The sequence below is a fragment of the Danio rerio genome, chromosome 7 (assembly GCF_052040795.2).
Source record: "Danio rerio strain M-AB ecotype USA chromosome 7, GRCz13ab, whole genome shotgun sequence".
Lineage (NCBI taxonomy): Eukaryota > Metazoa > Chordata > Actinopteri > Cypriniformes > Danionidae > Danio > Danio rerio.
Genome location: NC_141027.1, coordinates 15223522 through 15241133, shown reverse-complemented (window position 1 = coordinate 15241133; position 17612 = coordinate 15223522). Strand labels below are relative to the sequence as shown.

The window sequence follows — 17612 nt, the reverse complement described above, 5'->3', positions numbered from 1 at the left end:
TCCCTCCCGTTAGAAGGGCGAGAGGGGAATTTGAGGTCAGATAGGTCTCGAGAACTCCCCTGCTTGTCACCGTGAGAATTGTAAACTCAGGTTGTATTGGGTGATAATTTGTTTTAGTCGATTGGCTATGGTTTAAGTTTTTGGACAGTGGGAGGAAACCGGGGAACCCGGGGAAAACCCACGCGAACATGGGGAGAACATGCAAACTCCACACAGAAACACCAACCGGCCCGATAAGTTGGACTGGCGGTGTTCTTGCTGTGAGGCAACAGTGCTAGCCACTGGGCCACCGTGTCGCCCGATCAGAAAAAGTGGGAGGATGTAGGGGTGGAAAGGGGGGGAGCTTCAAGACGAAGATAACTGGAGTGAAAAACTCAGGTTATTTATAATGCTTCCGTAATGATCTAATAGGGCTGATTACGGAGCTAACAAGGAGCCAGCCGTGTTGATTATAAGCACGTGATCCTCTCGAAATTAGTTTATGAATAAACCACACATATTTTTCTGTAATATCGTGCCGCCCTAGTTCCTCTATAAAACCTGATGTCATTAAAGCAATACAGGTAAATATGGACCCGTAAAAAGAGTGAGCGTTCCCTCAGGGAGTAAATCAGCAGGAACAAACAGCAGCTCTTTGAAAGCATCAGGTAGGAGAACATTAACCAGACGGTGCAGTGAACAGCAGTGGCCTCTGTTACTCAAGTGCTCTTGGAAACAGACACCTGAGCCTCCCCCACCCCATGACATCACACGCCTCTTATCTGCTGCCAAACACAAAGCCGCATTTAGCTCGCAGTAATCGGCGCTGTGACCTAACCTGCCGCGCACGGAAGATGCAGGAGGACTCAGGTGTGCTCTCTGCTAATGTTGATTCTCATAATATGCTGAAATAATGGATTTATAAGCTCCGCTGGACTCCGCTCGGAGGCCTGAGGTATGATGTGTTTGTTGTAATGTGAGGGAGAAATGCATGGGAAATACTGTATGTGTATTAAACCTGTGGCGTGAGTTCGGATGACAGAGATAAATGGGTTGTGTTATTGGTAGCAGAAGTGAAATTAGAATTTATTTGACAAAGGTTTAAAATCTTTAACTGAATTTTGAAGTCATGTCATGCTGTTGTAGCATGTAGGGATTTTGACAGAAGTGTTTTTGGGTCATCAACACTCTTAAAGATCTTATTGGTCTCTAATGGTTCCATGAAGAGCATTGCATGTGTACTGTGAACTTTTCCTTTGCACTAAATGTACTTTACTTTTATTGAAATGTTCACACTAGGATAAACCATTGCTCCTTTAATGATTGTTTACAGGTTCTCTGAGGAGCCAAAACAACTTTTCAGTAGCTATGTTTCCATCCAAAAATGCAAACTTTTTGCACAAAACTGGAATATCACATAAAAGACGTGCAAATAAAGCAGCGTTTCCATCCAACGAGTCAAATCGAACAAAATTGTCACTTCCTGATTAACCGCCGCCAAATATCACCAGTAAAAACGGTATTTGCTGCGTTAAAAGCTGCGTAAATCTTTTCTTCATTTAATAAATGACTTGCACCTCAGAAGACACTTGTCGACATGCAATGAACGTGTGGTGGCGCTTAAAGGTGTGAGACGCGGAGCACAGACGTTCTTGACTACTCTGGAGGTAATTAAACATATATTAACACTAATACTGAAATGGTGTCTTAGAATAACCAAAACAACATTTGAGATGCTTTATAACAGTGGTCACCAAACTTATTCCTGGAGGGCCGGTGTCCCACAGATTTTTGTTCCAACCCTAATCAAACACACCTGAACAAGCTAATCAAGGTCTTACTTTGTATACTTGAAACATCCAGGCTGGTGCGTTGAGGCAAGTTGGAGCTAAACCAGGACCGAGATTGGTGACCCCTGCTTTATAATGTGCCCAGCCTGCTGGTGGTGTGTCCATTCACACACATTTTTATCCTCACATGATCTCTTATAACAAAATCACATGCCTTTTTTTTTTTTTTAAAGCGCATGCTGGAATTTTTTGGTAAAAGTGTTTCCGTCACAGTTTATGCGCATCTTTTCTTATAAAATAAAAAGTTTTATTCTACTCCGTTATGCACATACATTTTTTACACATTTTTAAAATGTATGCGCATCTTGGCGTTTCTATCAACCAATTTTTTTATGCGCACACCCAAAATGTTCATAAAAGTAGGTGGATGGAAACATAGCTTGTGGCATTGCTGTAACCCCCCCCCCCTTTTTCTTTTTAAAGAAAGCGGAGGATATATATTTAATAATATTTGGTTAAAATACAATAAAATAGTGTGAAATATTATTACTTTTTCAAGATGTAATATAAAGCAAATTTTACACTAGTTTTGTTTTACACTGTAAAAAGTTCATTTAATCATCTTTTACAGTTTATTTTCAACAGGGTATATGCGTAGTTAGTGTTTTTTTTCTCCTACCGATAAACTTCCAGAGAACGGTTAATGTGACTTGTTTCAATTTTAGATACTTTATATTACAGCATTAATGTTGTAATCAGACCCCCTAGTTTTTAACGATTTTTTTGTGTGATTTTATTTTTTTTTTTGCAATTAAAAATGACTGATTTTGTGGTGGTAATTCCCAGAAATTTTCGACTATTTTGCGATTTTTAAAAATATATTTGAATGCAAAAAAATATACGTATTTACCCTACGAGGTCTGAAACATTGACAATGACACAAGTTCTAAAAATAAAGCTTCTATGTTTTGGTCTCTTGTCCAGACAAGATCTTAAATGGTGGGAATTAAGCCAAAGGAAGGTTGTATCACTCTTATTTTTATCCACAATCTTGCTTTCTCTCAGATTTCACTCCCTGGAGCATCTGACATTATGTCACACATAGGACATGCATTAGGGCTTGCCCTACCATAATACACCTAAAACACGGATTGCTGTACATCTTGTCAGTGGCAGGGAAGCGTTTTCTTTTGTTGACTGCAGGGAAAGAGTTAAATGAAATCATTTATCGTTTTGACGCAAACCATAATACCAGCCCTAGATGTAAAACACAACTAATGTTTTTCAATTCGGTCACGTAAAGCAGCCGTCACCCTTGAATCAATCTAAACTCCACCTGTCTGTTTCATTGCTCCGTTTGCAACTTTCTTTTGCAGTCTGAAGCACATGAAACGCCCAATACGATGTCTATATCTCTTCTTTGCTATGGCTTACTGCGCAGGCTGCAAAACAATTTCCGCCCCTCTTATGTTAAGTAATGCTTGTGAGGTCGCAGGTAAGACATGTGCACTGCGTATACAACGTCTATAAGTCAGGTAAAATAATAAAATGCAAACTGAAATAAATATAATTTGATTATATGTTTTGGAATTTGATGTTTAATGATCTTTTTTTGAATGACTTTTACGTTTAATTAAGAATTTTGCAGGATTGCAACAATGTTCGCACTTTAATCTTGAAAAACTATAGAGGGTCTGTGTAATGTATTTAAAATATAATCAGTTAAAAAGACTTAGGCATTAGTTTAATTGTTCAAGTGTAAATGAGATGAAAAGCCGTTTACACGCACACGCCATCAGGATCAGCTCTGTTGAAAATATTGGAGTAAAATAAATGTTCATATTTTAAAGACATGGCGGGGAAAATGTAGTTTAATGCAGTGCTTCTTGTACATTCCGAGACCCACTTTATATCATATATACTTGGTCACTGTAAGTCATTCTTCATATACTCCTATACCAGTGGTCCTCAACCTTTTTATCAGGCCTTGACAATTTTACATAGGTTGTAGATGGCTAGGTCGACCATCAACCATTTTCTCAGAGGATGGTTGGCTGACAAAACATTGCTGCAACTCTGATACAAGTTTTATTTCTAGAGAAAATTACAAAGCACTGCAGTGTTTGGATGTCCTGTGTTTGTCTGCGATTATTAGTCTACCGAAATGTGTATATTCCATACAAGCTGAAGCTATCAGGTCAGTCACGTGACTCGCGGTGTGCTCGCAGGATTCATTCAACTCATCTGGAAGGAGCAAGCCGCACACCTCCATTGTGGTGCTGTGGCACTGATAACAGAAATATATAAAGAAATATATTTCCTTTATATATACAACTGCGGCAGTCATTGCCTTGATAATGTTAGTATAATGTAAACAGCAATATGATCAGATAATACTGTTTTTTTTTCACTCATTTTTATCTGGTATAGTACTTGTCTGGTATAGCATATATAAGTAAACCCCTCACAAATCTAACTTTTGAATTCATATTTATAATAGGAAGCTATACAATATTATATTTGTGCATATACTGTACATTAGATTAGTCAGTACTGAAGCCAAATCTGGAGCTTATCCCTGGACAATATCCCTTTGGCTAAATTGACGGGTCAAAGGTATGTTAATGTAGCTTCCCTCGTTCACTTGATGAACACTCTAAAGTGTGTCTGAAGTGTAATAAAGCCTAGGCTAGTTATTAAACAGTAGATAGTGCTCTAGGTTAGTTTTTAACAGTAAATGGTGCTCTAGGTTAGTTTTTAAACAGCAAATGGCGCTCTAGGCTAGTTACTAAACAGTAAATGGTGCTCTAGGCTAGTTTTTAATAGCAAATGGTGCTCTAGACTAGTTACTAAACAGTAGATGGCGCTTTAGGCTGATTATTAAACAGTAGATGGTGCTCTAGGTTAGTTTTAACAGCAGATGGCACTCTAGGCTAGTTATTAAACAGTAGATGGTGCTCTAGGTTAGTTTTTAATCGCAAATGGTGCTCCAGGCTAGTTACTTAACAGTATGTAGTGCTCTAGGTTAGTTTTAACAGCAGATGGCACTCTAGGCTAGTTATTAAACAATAGATGGTGCTCTAGGTTAGTTTTAACAGCAGATGGCACTCTAGGCTAGTTATTAAACAATAGATGGTGCTCTAGGTTAGTTTTAACAGCAGATGGCACTCTAGGCTAGTTATTAAACAATATATGGTGCTCTAGGTTAGTTTTAACAGCAGACGGCACTCTAGGTAGACCGCGTGATCAGGGGGCCCCGCGTTTTTGTCATTGATTGATTTGACGCACATCATAATACCAGCCATACATGTAAAGCACAAATAATGTCTTGTGGTCGCCACCCTTGAACCAATCTTATCTCCACCTGTCTGTTCATTGCTCTGTTTGCTCCAACTTTTTTTTCAGTCTGAAGCTCGTCAAACGCACAAAACGGCCAATTCGCGCCATTAGATGTCTATATCTCATCTTTGCTATGACTTCACATGTAAATAATTTGCGCTTAATCTGTATCAAAGACTAGAATACACAAGATATGTCACTCGTATACTTTTAAATGGGGAAAAGTATAACTGTCAATATGGCGAATGAAGCCTCGCTTTCAAATACAGGAGCCTAACAGTGATCGCTAAATGGTGAATAAAGCCTGCCTTCTAGTACAGGAGCAAATTAGCGATCGCAATAGAATGACAAATCTCTGGGGGAGGGGCTCAGACCAGGCTTTGTCTACATCTGCTTACTGCACAAGCTGAACCCCCCCCCCCCCATGTAATGTAATGATTGTGAGGGTGCAGGTGAGCCATTTATAAGTCATGTATAACAACAAATTGCAAACTGAAATAAATCTCATTTGATTCTATGTTTTGGAATTTGACGTTTTATGAGAATATTTACATTTTTTTGCGATTATTATTTTTTGCGTTTAATTAAAAATTCATTCATTCGGCGGGTTCTTTCCGCTGTGGTGACCCCAGATTAATAAAGAGACTAAGCCAAACAGAAAATGAATGAATAAACAATTAAGAATTTTGCAGATCACAAAAATTTGCCACTTTGTTGATTTTGCATTGAATTTAGCGATCGCGGAATCGTGAAAAACTAGCGGGTCTGACTAGTAGATGCTGCTTTCTAATTGGCTGTTCGTTATCGCTGTTGTTATTTTCAATCAGAACACATTTCACACGAAAGGATCTGAATCACGACAGCTCCAGATATTTTGCATGCCAAATATCCCACGGGTATCTGCGACTCATCAGCGATTCTCTCTGAACGCCTCTTTGATAGTTTACACTGTGTGATCGACACTCGCATGCACGAGCTCTGATTTGCCTGTGATTTCAGGCATTTGTCAGCAATTTCTCAAATCCTGTCGGCGAGTCAAAATCGGGGCTAAACTCATGCAGTCTGAACTCTGCTTTACATACATACACCTTGAAACGGTGTAACAGAAAATTTTAGCGGTTTTAAAACTTTAGTGTAAAAGTGCGGTAAACCTTGAAACCGGTTATCGTTCCATGCCTACAAACCAATGATCAAAGATCAGATTTTAGCCTAGGATTACTGGAATATATTATAATATACATTTCCCAAATGTGTCTTAGACAACTGATGTGTGGCTGACTGTGCAGGGATTAATGGAGCGAAAATAAGAGCATTGGTGGAAATCTGCAGTAATTGAATAAGCTTTAATTCAGTCTTTATACATATAATTTACGGTTAAGAATGATGTGGTTTTCCAGCTGTAACTCTATTTCATAGATAGAACATTGGCATTCGTGCTTTGAAGTGTCAATCATTGTCACTATGGAAATTCAAACAAAACAAGTAGTTAAACATCAAGCTCCACCTCTACACCATTCAGCTGAGACCCTCCTCCAAAACACACACACTCACTCACTCACTCAAGCATTACTAATGTTGCTCTCTGGAGAATTATAGAGACTACAAACAGTTACAAATTCACAGCAGCTTTTGAACTGCAGGAAACCACTTCAAAATGTGCACTGATCGGGAGGTGTGGTCTTTTCAGGTCAGAGTAATAAAACAAGCTTTATGTCTCGAATAACATTTGATAATAATACCTGATATCCACACCCAGAAGAACAAGGTATATTTATGCGAATTGTTGAATATTGCACTAATGATCAAATCTCCGGCTATTTTATCCACTTCTTAGTTTTAGTATCTATTTGGCTATTAAATTCTCCGTATGCAGGCAGAAATAGCAGTTTTGTTTTCAGGTTAAGGTGTATTTATTCAAACTAAACATGTTCATACAGGCTGATCTTGCCAAGTGCTCTCTAAGGATGTAAATACGAAGCCTTTCCTGACAGTGTGGCCATGATCAGGTGTCAGTAAGGGATACCAGTATTAGATGTGACTATTGAGTGTTACTGTTCCATGTGCTTGAACACTGTCACACCACAACAAAAACCGCGCTAATTACCTGATACCAAACAGCTTTTAGAGCACTGTGCTCAAGTTTTTACATACAGAGTTGTGAAGGGACTGCATTAACTTATGGATTTTTATTTTCAATTGATATGTATTTTCAAATTGCACAGCCCTACATATATCCTGTGGAAGTGGCTATCAGTGGATTATATTCACTATTGTCGTAAAGTAATAGAAATAGTCAGCAACAATTTTCTGGTACACTCCAAGAAAAAAATGGGTTCTAAACGGTACCACATTAAGGTTTTACAGCTTGTAACAATAGCAGAACCTCTTTTGGTGCTAAATAGAAGTTTCCCTAAATACTATGTTTTGAAAATACTACATAGGACCTTAAAAATCATTGTATATCTTTCGAATATATATTACAATTAATATTAGTAACTCACACACATTAATGTTAGCGAACACCACCTCTAGCAAGAGCGACCTGCCATTCTAACGCTGCGTTCACACCAGACATGCATGAATCGTCAAGTGCGAGTGATTTACATGGTAAGGACGTACTCGCACTATGCTATACGAACCGTGCCCAGTCGTGTTTCCCGGTTCGTTTGAGAATTGTAAGTGCTCTGAAATTGGCTCAGGCACAGTTCAGTTGGCCAGCCCTGGTCAGATTGGAAGAGGTGTGCCAGAGCTCAGTTCAGTTGAGCTTTGGCACGGTAGGCTTGTAGTGTGAGCGCGCCTGAGGCCGAAACTTAAGACCCGAAGTCACTTTAAATGGACTGTTTCATAAGGATTTTTAAATCATTCTTATTTATTTTTCAATGAACGCGAACTGTCGTAGTTTAGTAAAGATGCAAACTTCCTAATACATGCAGCACAAGGACTTTTATAATAATTTATGGGCGTCAAAAGTGGTGCATCTGTAACTAAAGCATTCTTCACTGTGCTGAACAGTCGCATTATCCATTTCGATGACGTAAGCGTACTCGGGTTCGGTAGGTAAAAAATGCAATGTGAGTGCAGGCAAGTCAATGCAAAGACACGAATAGGCATCCTGCAGCGCGATATGTGTGAATGAGGCGGCATGAATGATGCAATTCGTAACAACGAAGCAGCGTAAGTTGAGCGTTTAACGCGTTTGATTCGCTAAATGTGCATTTCATGCAAATCGCTCGAGTTGGAAAATCTAAGCTTAAGCGTACATTCATGCTGCGTTAACAAATCAGGAGCTTGCTATTGTAGGTGAGTGATTATGATGTAGTGCCTGTTGTTGGTGTCCTGAGGGGAAATCCTCCTGCCAACACTGGACAACAGCTCATCAAACTTTTCTCGGCTCAATCACAAGCACCCCTGAAAGCTTCCATCATTCTGGTATAGTTTCTGGAGGACTCATCTCTAGTCTTCCTAAAGCACATAAAAACAGCTAATCTCTAATCAAAATTAATGTTAGTCATTTAGCAACAAAGCTAAAGTCACCGGGCAGACAGAAGCCTTGACCATGATGAGAATCCGTGTCTATTGTGAAGCGAAATTGACGTGCGAATAAAGTGAGTAAACTCAAAATGTTAAAGCTTCTGTTTACGTGCGAATAGTGAAATTTATTTACACGTTCCGTGTCTGGAGTGAACACAGCATAACGATCCAAAGTGTTTACATGTTTTCTAGTGAAATAAACTAATTAAAGGTAATTTGTGTAGTGAGGCTTTCGTAATGATTTTTGAGTGCTAGTCAAATTCTGTTTATAGAAGATGTTTAATAGCCCTGGTCTTCGTATTAATGTACATTTGTACATTTGCATTTGGGGAAACCCAAGTTTAAATTGCAATAATATAAAAAAGTTTTGAGACTCCACCATCAGACAACTACTGTCATACAGTAGCATATCTGAAATACAGTGAATGCTATTTGTTTATTTTCATAGAACTGTCTCTAATTGTCTTTGAACATGTATGTATTTACCAGTGGTGAAGCCAGAGGGGTGTCTGAGGTGGCACTGAACACCTCTGATATGATTGGCCACCCCAATACTTAACTACCTACTTTCAGTTGCTGAGGAGGCACGATGGCTTCGTGGTTAGCATTGTCGCTTCACAGCAAGAAGGTCACTGGTTCAAGTCCCATTTGGGCTAGTTGGCATTTCTGTGTGGAGTTTGCATGTTCTCCCCATGTTTGCGTAGACTTCCTCTGGGTGTTCCGGTTTCCCCCACAACCCAAAGACATGCACTATAAATGAATTGTATGAATTAAATTCAACCCGGCCTCACTGTGGAAACGTAGCCCCGTGGACAACCCGGGAGGTACGTATTCGGGCAGTTTTTGTTTTCGCGGATCCGCGGGCGGCCAGCCGACCCGGCCGCCCTCCTCTTCCTCCTCCTCCTCCTCCTCCTCCTTCCCTAAACCCAAGCGACGGTTTGCAAAAGCCGTCCAGAAAAAAAAAACAGCAAAAGCCCTCGTCTTTGATTTCGACCGCGTTTCCGGATCCCGCCGCGTTCTCACCCTTATTTTTCGGATTCTGTTTTTCATCTTACCTGATTTCCGGAACTGCTCTTCCCCGGACCCGATCCCGGTCGTCTGGTAGCAGAGGCAAGCCGTCAATCGGTGAGCGCGAAGAAAAAGGAGTGGAGCCTTGCCACACTGCCCCACAGCGTTCGCTCGAGAAAAACTAAACACGGCCGTACGTAACCACTAGGCCTGGGGTGTCCACTCTCGGTCCTGGAGGACCGGTGTCCTGAAGAGTTTAGCTCCAACCCTAATCAAACACACCTGAACCAGCTAATCAAGCTCTTACTAGGTATACAAGACACTTCCAGGCAGGTGTGTTGAAGCAAGTTAGAGCAAAAATCAGCAGGACACCGGCTCTCCAGGACTGACTTTTGACTCCAACTGCACTAGGCTATTGGCGCCCACCAATTCTATTGTTTTCAGATGTGAAAGTATGTTGTGGGACTGCTACACAGGAGTTACTATTATGAATTATAAATAGCAAAATTTATTTATTTAAAAAAAAAAGCATGAACGTAAAACCTGAACACCGTTATGAATGTATTAAAACATATGCTTGTTTGTTGTAAAAATTCTCAATAATGGCCAAAAAATAATCATTTGTGCATCTCCCGACTGGAGTATACAGCCATGTTTCTGTTGTAGCTAATGTATTCTGGGAGATTTTTATACCCCTTGGTTTCTAATTTGTCAACCTGATTTCACCAAGTAAGACATGTTCCTGGAGTAACATCTATGTTGATCCTGGAACCACATTCCAATCAGCCAATCAGATTTAAGAGATATGTTTACAGTTTATGTATGCTTAGGGTTAGGTTTGTGCACTTCTACATAATTGTTATCCAATTCGGCCCAATTCAGATTGGGCCGAATTCTTTCTTTAATTAAATATTTTCACTGTAGGACCACCCCAAATTTTAGCTCAGACAGTGGTCTTTATATTGTGCCTTTTGTGTAAAATATTAATTGTGTGTATATAATTGCTGTACAATCAGGCTTAATTGATATGAAAATAAACTAATATAGAGTAAGAGTTCATTATATCACTTGGCGGAGGTGAAAAAAAAAAAAAAAAGCCAAACAAAAAGCAGCTGCTTCTTTGGCAGCCACATTTTAGACTTAATTAAATCTTCACACCTGAGGCACTAATGCAGCCCTGGTTATTTCTACACTTCCAAGACCAATAGCCGAACATGTTATTGCCTGTTTGAAACATTGACTTTACTTGCCACGCCATAAAGTCCAGAGGAAAATCACACAATGCTGATAAATGTGAGGTTTATGCAAACTCAGAGGCTCCATAATTCTTTTCGGCCTCCTTTCAGAGCTTTGACACATGCTGATTATCTCATAATTCAGATAAACTGGCCCAATTATTATAGTCAGATCAAATCATTATAGTTTGTCATTTTCTGCAGACGTTTTTGAAAAAGCCCACAAAAGACATTGATTGCAGGGTCCTTGTGGATGATCGTGTTCAAGTCCCTCACTTGAGGGCAAAATATGCTGAGTTGTTTTGAGCTATTGGAATTTGCTTTTGATTTGACTTCTAATGTTTGCAGTATATTTACACTGTACTATTGAAAAAATGTCTGTCTATCTGATCAAACAACTAAAAAACTAAAATATTCACAAATTTGTTTGCAATTTAAAATACATTTTCTGTTTAATATTGTTCATACTTTGACCCTGGACCACAAAACCTTGACATCTTATGTTACACTGGTATAATTTTGTCAATAGCCAGAAATACATTAGGTCAGAATTATTGATATATTTTTTTATGGCAAAAATCATTAGAATATTAAATAAAAATCATGTTCCATAAAGATATCTTGTGAATTTTTTGCTATAAATATATCAAAACTCTGGACAATTAGTCAAATAAAACAAAATTTTAACCCTTGTGTTTTGTTCAAATGGACTACCCTTTCGTTATGTTAGTGGCTGTTTTTGCCCCATTGGCTTCCATTGTAACAACATCTTGTGAAAACTTGACATCAAATAATCATGTATACTTGGTTGGTGGTGGTTTTCCTTGTTGGCAAGAGGTAAAATGCGCAAATTTTTGTGAGTTGGCACCATTAACCCTTTAGATATGCCTGTACAAAACAACAAATTATAGTGTGTGTGTGTGTGTGTGCATGCATGTGTTGCTATGTTCTGAGAGCTGAAGTGCTTTATTAGATTTTATTTTAGACTTATCAATGTAAGTAAGTTCCCAAAGATCTCTCTCTCACATGACACACACACACACACACACACACACACACACACACACACACACACACACACACACACACACACACACACACACACACACACACACACACACACACTCACTATATTGCATTATAACTCCATATTAAAGCCAGAAACTAAGCTTTTATTTCCACTGCAACTGATGATCAACAGCAAAAATGACAAATTTGACCTCTTCTCAACAGGGAAAACCCCCAACAATCAAGAATGCATAATAATATAATGTCATGTCTTTGCAATAAAAAAAGTCATTTTAATGGAAGTCAATGGGGGCAAAAACAGACACTAACATAACAAAAGGGTAGTCAGTTTGCCCAGAAAGCATTTTTTATTTTTTTTTTTAATTTAAAGCATTTTACCAAAATATGTGTCAAAATAAGATTTGTTATCAAAAAACATTGGATTTGCACATACACTCTCGGACTTGCACTCTCAGGCAAAACCGCTTCCTCTGCAAGTGACGTCTTTTACAATCGACACCTGTACCTGCTTGCATGAAAGCATAGATATTTACATTTGATGTCGCCTACCCTGTTGTCGTCTATAGGAAGGAATACTTCAATAGAGTCACAGGGTTGCACTTTTTTTTTTTGGGGGGGGGGTATACATTGTATACAACTTAAGTATTTAGAATTATTAGACAATGTCATCACTGGCAATGCAAATTAACTGGAAACTTCCGATTTATTTGTGTCTATTGCAAGGGACGTGATAGGAGAGTGCAGGTGTCGATTGTAAATTACGTCACTTGCAGAGGAAGCGTGGATGCCTGAGAGTGCAAGTCCGAGAGTGCAAGCCTTAAAAGTGCTAGTGCAAATCTGCAGCCATACCCTTCTCCCAAATCAACAATCAAAATCACTCCAGAGTGGATGAAAACATCCCCAACAGCACTTGAGGGTTAACTCAGATTCCAGATGTTCACATGGTTGTATTTCAGCAAAGTATCGTCCTAGTATAACAAAACCTACATCACTGGGATGCTTATTTATTTAAAGTTCAGGTGTCTCATTTATGAATGTGGCATTTCCACTCCCTACACAAGAGATCTGTGATGGGAGAATGTACCAAGTAAACATATTTCATTTAAATTTTGACTTAATTGAACCATTCAAACCATCATATGAACCCTAATTATTAATAATAAAAAAAAAGATTCTGGTGTAGGTTTGGGAAGGTAACAGTATGTATAAATCCAGGGGCCGGACTGGGACCAAAAATCAGCCCTGGCACTGTAGCCATATTACCACACCGGCACAGCCCCATACACAGACACGCACATTTACTACTTATATTGGTGTACAGATGGTGAAATAAAATAAGCACTACCATATTTAATAGATATTTAAACATTTGATGTATGTGACTGGAACTAAACAACTCATTTATAACAAATTTATACATGCAATCAGTTCATTCATTTATTTTCTTGTCGGCTTAGTCCCTTTATTAATCTGGGATCTCCACAGCGGAATGAACCGCCAACTTATCCAGCATATGTTTTACGCAGTAGATGCCCTCTAAGCTGCAACCCACTGGGAACCCCCCCCCCACACACACACACACATTCATCTACATTCACTACGGAAAATTAAGCCCACCCAATTAACCTATAGCACATGTGTTTGGACTTGTCAGCGAAACCAGGAGGAAACTTACGAGAACATGCAAACTCCACACAGAAACACCAACAGAAACACCAACTAACTCAGCCGAGGCTAGAAATAACGACCTTCTTGCGCCCCTGCGCTGTGCCCTTTCGACACTATTTCAGTTAATATTATGCATTTGGCAGCATCTGATTTCTTTGAGCTTTTCGGCACCACTTTTTCTTTTTTATGGTCCATCTCTGACATTTAGCTTGTGTTGCACTTAGTTTATTTGACATTCTTGACAGATTTTGATTATGTCTGCGTAACCTCTAATTGGGTCAGACCATTTCGAAACCAGCCGATCATTGTCGATTGGGCCAATGCTTAACATTTATTATTATTATTATTAGTATCATCATCATCATCATCATCATCATAATACTCATATCTTGAAAGAGATAAAAGCTGCCTGCATGTAAAACAATACATATAACAAAAAATAAATAAATTTAAAAAATAGCTCACCGGCTCACATTTAAAGAATGGTCCGGCCCTTCTGGCATTTGCCAGAATTGTCAGATGGCCAGTCCACCCCTGTATAAATCTTGTGGTCCAGAGTCAAATATCTGTTTCTAAATGCTCTACTACTATGAACTCAGGTCTGAGAGGTTTACATATCTTTCTTCTGTTCTTATAAAGTCAGTCTCATTTTTTTTGTTCATTATTTTGACTAAGCCATACTCAGAGATAGAGGTTTCCATTGGTGTTTAATCTGGGAGGAAACCTAAATTTTTACTTGTCACGTGTAGTTGAAAGTGTTTTAGTGAGGTGTGATGAAACAGCTTCCCCTATTAAACTGCTGCTCGTGTTGCTTTTTGTGCTGTTGCACATTTTATGCAATAGAACATTTTGAAAGGAGCACAGAAGAGCCACACCTCAAGGTAGGAAGTGTAGTTTCATCTTTTGATGTTCTAACTGGTGTAGTCGAACTTCACGTATTGGCAAGCATTTGAGGTATAAGCTTATATCAGCTTACATCACAGGTGTACTGTAGGGAAATTTTAGACTACTTAAAGGCAGTTTCACTGGTCATTGGTGTATTCAGGTTCAGCCAGGTATTTTTTTCAGAGAAATTGGCAGATCTTATTGATTTTTATTATTATTGTTATTTTTTATTAATAATGCTTTTAAAGATTTATTTTTGGCATTTTTTTTTGTCAGTAGGTTGACAGGAAGTGAAGTGGGAGAGAGAGTGGGCTAGGATCGGGAAAGGTCCACGAGCTAGGATTCGAACTCGGGGCGCCCAGAGCCCATCCGCACTTTATGTCGGCACACTAACCACTGGGCACTTGCTATTTTTTCTTGTATTTCGTTTCATACTAGTTTGTATGTCTGTAAATGAGAGTATTGAAGAACAAATTTTAATTTTTTGGGGGATTTTGGTTCTTAAAATCCTATTTTAGGGCTCACAGTACAGTATGTGGTTAATTTCCTGAGATTTTGGGATGTCAGTGTGGCTGCGTAAGTAAATTGTATCTCACAAAAGTCACTAAAAATTCACTTCGTCACGCTGAAGAACAAATTATTTTAAAATTAAAAACTTCTATTAAAGAATAATGTACCCATATGTGTGCTAATTAGTAATAACTAATCTGTAATCTAAAAATATTAAAGGTGTTTTACTATCTTTTTTAGATTTATTCATATGAGGCTCTATGTTGTTCAGTCTCAGAGATATTGATGTCAAATTTTCTATTGTCAAACAACATAATTAGTTTAATTCAGTCATTCACTTTCTTTTAGGCTTAGTCCCTTTATTAATCTGGGGTCACCACAGCGGAATGAACCGCCAACTTATCCTGCATATGTTTTACACAGCGGATGCCCTTCCAGCTGCAACCCATCACTGGGAACCATTCAAACTAACTCATTCACACACAAACACTACGGACAATTTTAGCATACCCAATTCACCTGTAACGCATGTCTTTGGACTTGTGGGGGAAACCGGAGCACCTGTAGGAAACCCACACGAACATGGGGAGAACATGTGAACTCCACACAAAAATGCCAACTGACTCAGCTGAAGCTTGAACCAGCAACCCTCTTGCTGTGAGGTGAACATGCTATCCACTGCACCCCCGTGGTGTCTGATTAGTTTCAAATTTTCATAAAAGATATTTGCACTTGTTGAGGCACAGATTCAAGTATAAAATGTACAAACAGGCTTAAAGTAAGATTTCAACTGTAAATTCATGTCAACCTATCTTTAAACTGAAAATAAATAAATAAATAAATTGCCAATGTTTTCAAAGTTTTGCAAGATTTTTTTTTCTTACATTAAGTCAAAAAAAGGAGAGGAATCCCTAATTTTTAAATATGTGATATGAACTTTACTTGTGCTTTTTAAGTAAACATGTCTTGCTTTATGGACCATGATTTGTTTAGCAGAATCAGATGTCAAAAAGTAATGGTTTGTGAGCAGAGGCTTCACTCTTACTTTTGGTTGTGTGAACACTAGGCAGAGAAAACTGCGCACGAGAGAAGAGGATTAGGATGGATATTATTAGAGTTGTCTGTTTATCCTTTCACCTGATCCTCCTTAAATCTGACAAGGCTGCTTTATTTACTGTGCGCTAAAAATTCATTAAGAAAAAAGGACACAATGGATTACACATCAAATTGTTCAATCTACATAGTGTCCAGATTTCACCTCAAAAAACAAAAACAGCAAATAAATATACATTCTGCATGAAGAAAATTAAGCCTATTTTTAAGCACGTTAAGGTGAAAAGAAGAAATTGTGATCAAAGAACAACCTGACATGAAGTACGTTTTTAAAAACTTTATAGCATTGTAAATCGTTGATTATGCTAGTATTCCATGGAATAAGCCAATTTATAGACAAGTTAATTGCCAGGGTATAAACAAATTAAAACTAGTACTGCTCTCAGCACAGTTTATTATAATTTATAAAATCTAAATTAGTCTAATTCTTTTCCATTGACTTTGCAGCACAGTTTTGACCACATTTTTGTGAGCTACAACACTTCCGCTTTCTAAATGAGCGTCAGTTTATGCCCACTTTTTCTAAGAGTGATTTTAAAACTTGTGTTAAATGATCTAAAAGTTTCCCAAACTTCTAGTTTCCCAAACTGTACAAATATATTTTCTTTGGTCCACACAGCTACACATAAAGATGGATACTGTCAATAAAATGTCATAGCTTTTTTTATTTTTATTTTAACATGCGTTTAGTTAGAGATCCAAGTAGTGTTGTCATTATACTGGAATTCAATTCCAATTGGTACTGAAATTTTAAAAATATTCATTTCCCTCTTACATTTGAGTGCTGTTGAGTGCATTCCTAAACAGCGCTGATTTGGCATTGTGTTACTGCGCTCAACAGGAATGACTGTGATTGGCCGTTAGGGTCATCAGTTCACTAAACTCACAACTGTTTACTACGGTGGCCAGGAAGTGCAAAACAACATTACAAAGTGTGAAACGCTTTAATAAAGCTAAAGGCAAATTTACATTTTGGAAAACATTTTTACCTATCATAAGACTAAATTACATGTGAAAAACGATATTACCAAGGACAAAACAAATTTACATTTTAGAAAATAAATGAACCAGACGCAAAAGACTTTTACCAGTTCTGAAACAAATTCACAATGACAGATTCTTTACGGAAAGGCAATGTATCATACGGAAAGGGAATGTACCATACACCAAATAAAAACAAAACAAAACTTAACAATTCATTCTAGGAAAAGAGCATTTTTTAAAAGAAAATAGTTCGATTTATTAGACAAGCCTACACAGCCTTCATTGCTCCATGTTGACGCAAATGCTCTTAAAATCTTTTGAAGGATGCAGCCTTCGCTTATTTTGCTATGGTTACTATTAATAATGTTTGTGTTTATATCAAACTGTGATCAAAACTTAACCAATTCATGTGTGGGTGTCATTAAGAAAAAAAAAGTTTGCCCTTCTAATCTAAAGTTGTCAGATTGCATCTGTCTGAGATATTGGGTGTGGCCAACATACTTAACCACACCCCTCTAGCTGTCAGTTTTGACAACAAACT

The 17612-nt window shown here is 38.2% G+C and overlaps 1 protein-coding gene across 1 annotated transcript in view; it reads left to right on the top strand.

Moving 5' to 3' along the window:
• The first annotated feature begins 828 nt into the window (after window positions 1–828).
• Window positions 829–17612, top strand: part of si:dkey-172h23.2 — a 34275-nt gene continuing 17491 nt past the window's right edge. Inside the window, 1 exon segment of the mRNA NM_200799.1 lies at window positions 829–934. The gene's annotated coding sequence lies outside the window, so the exon portion shown is untranslated.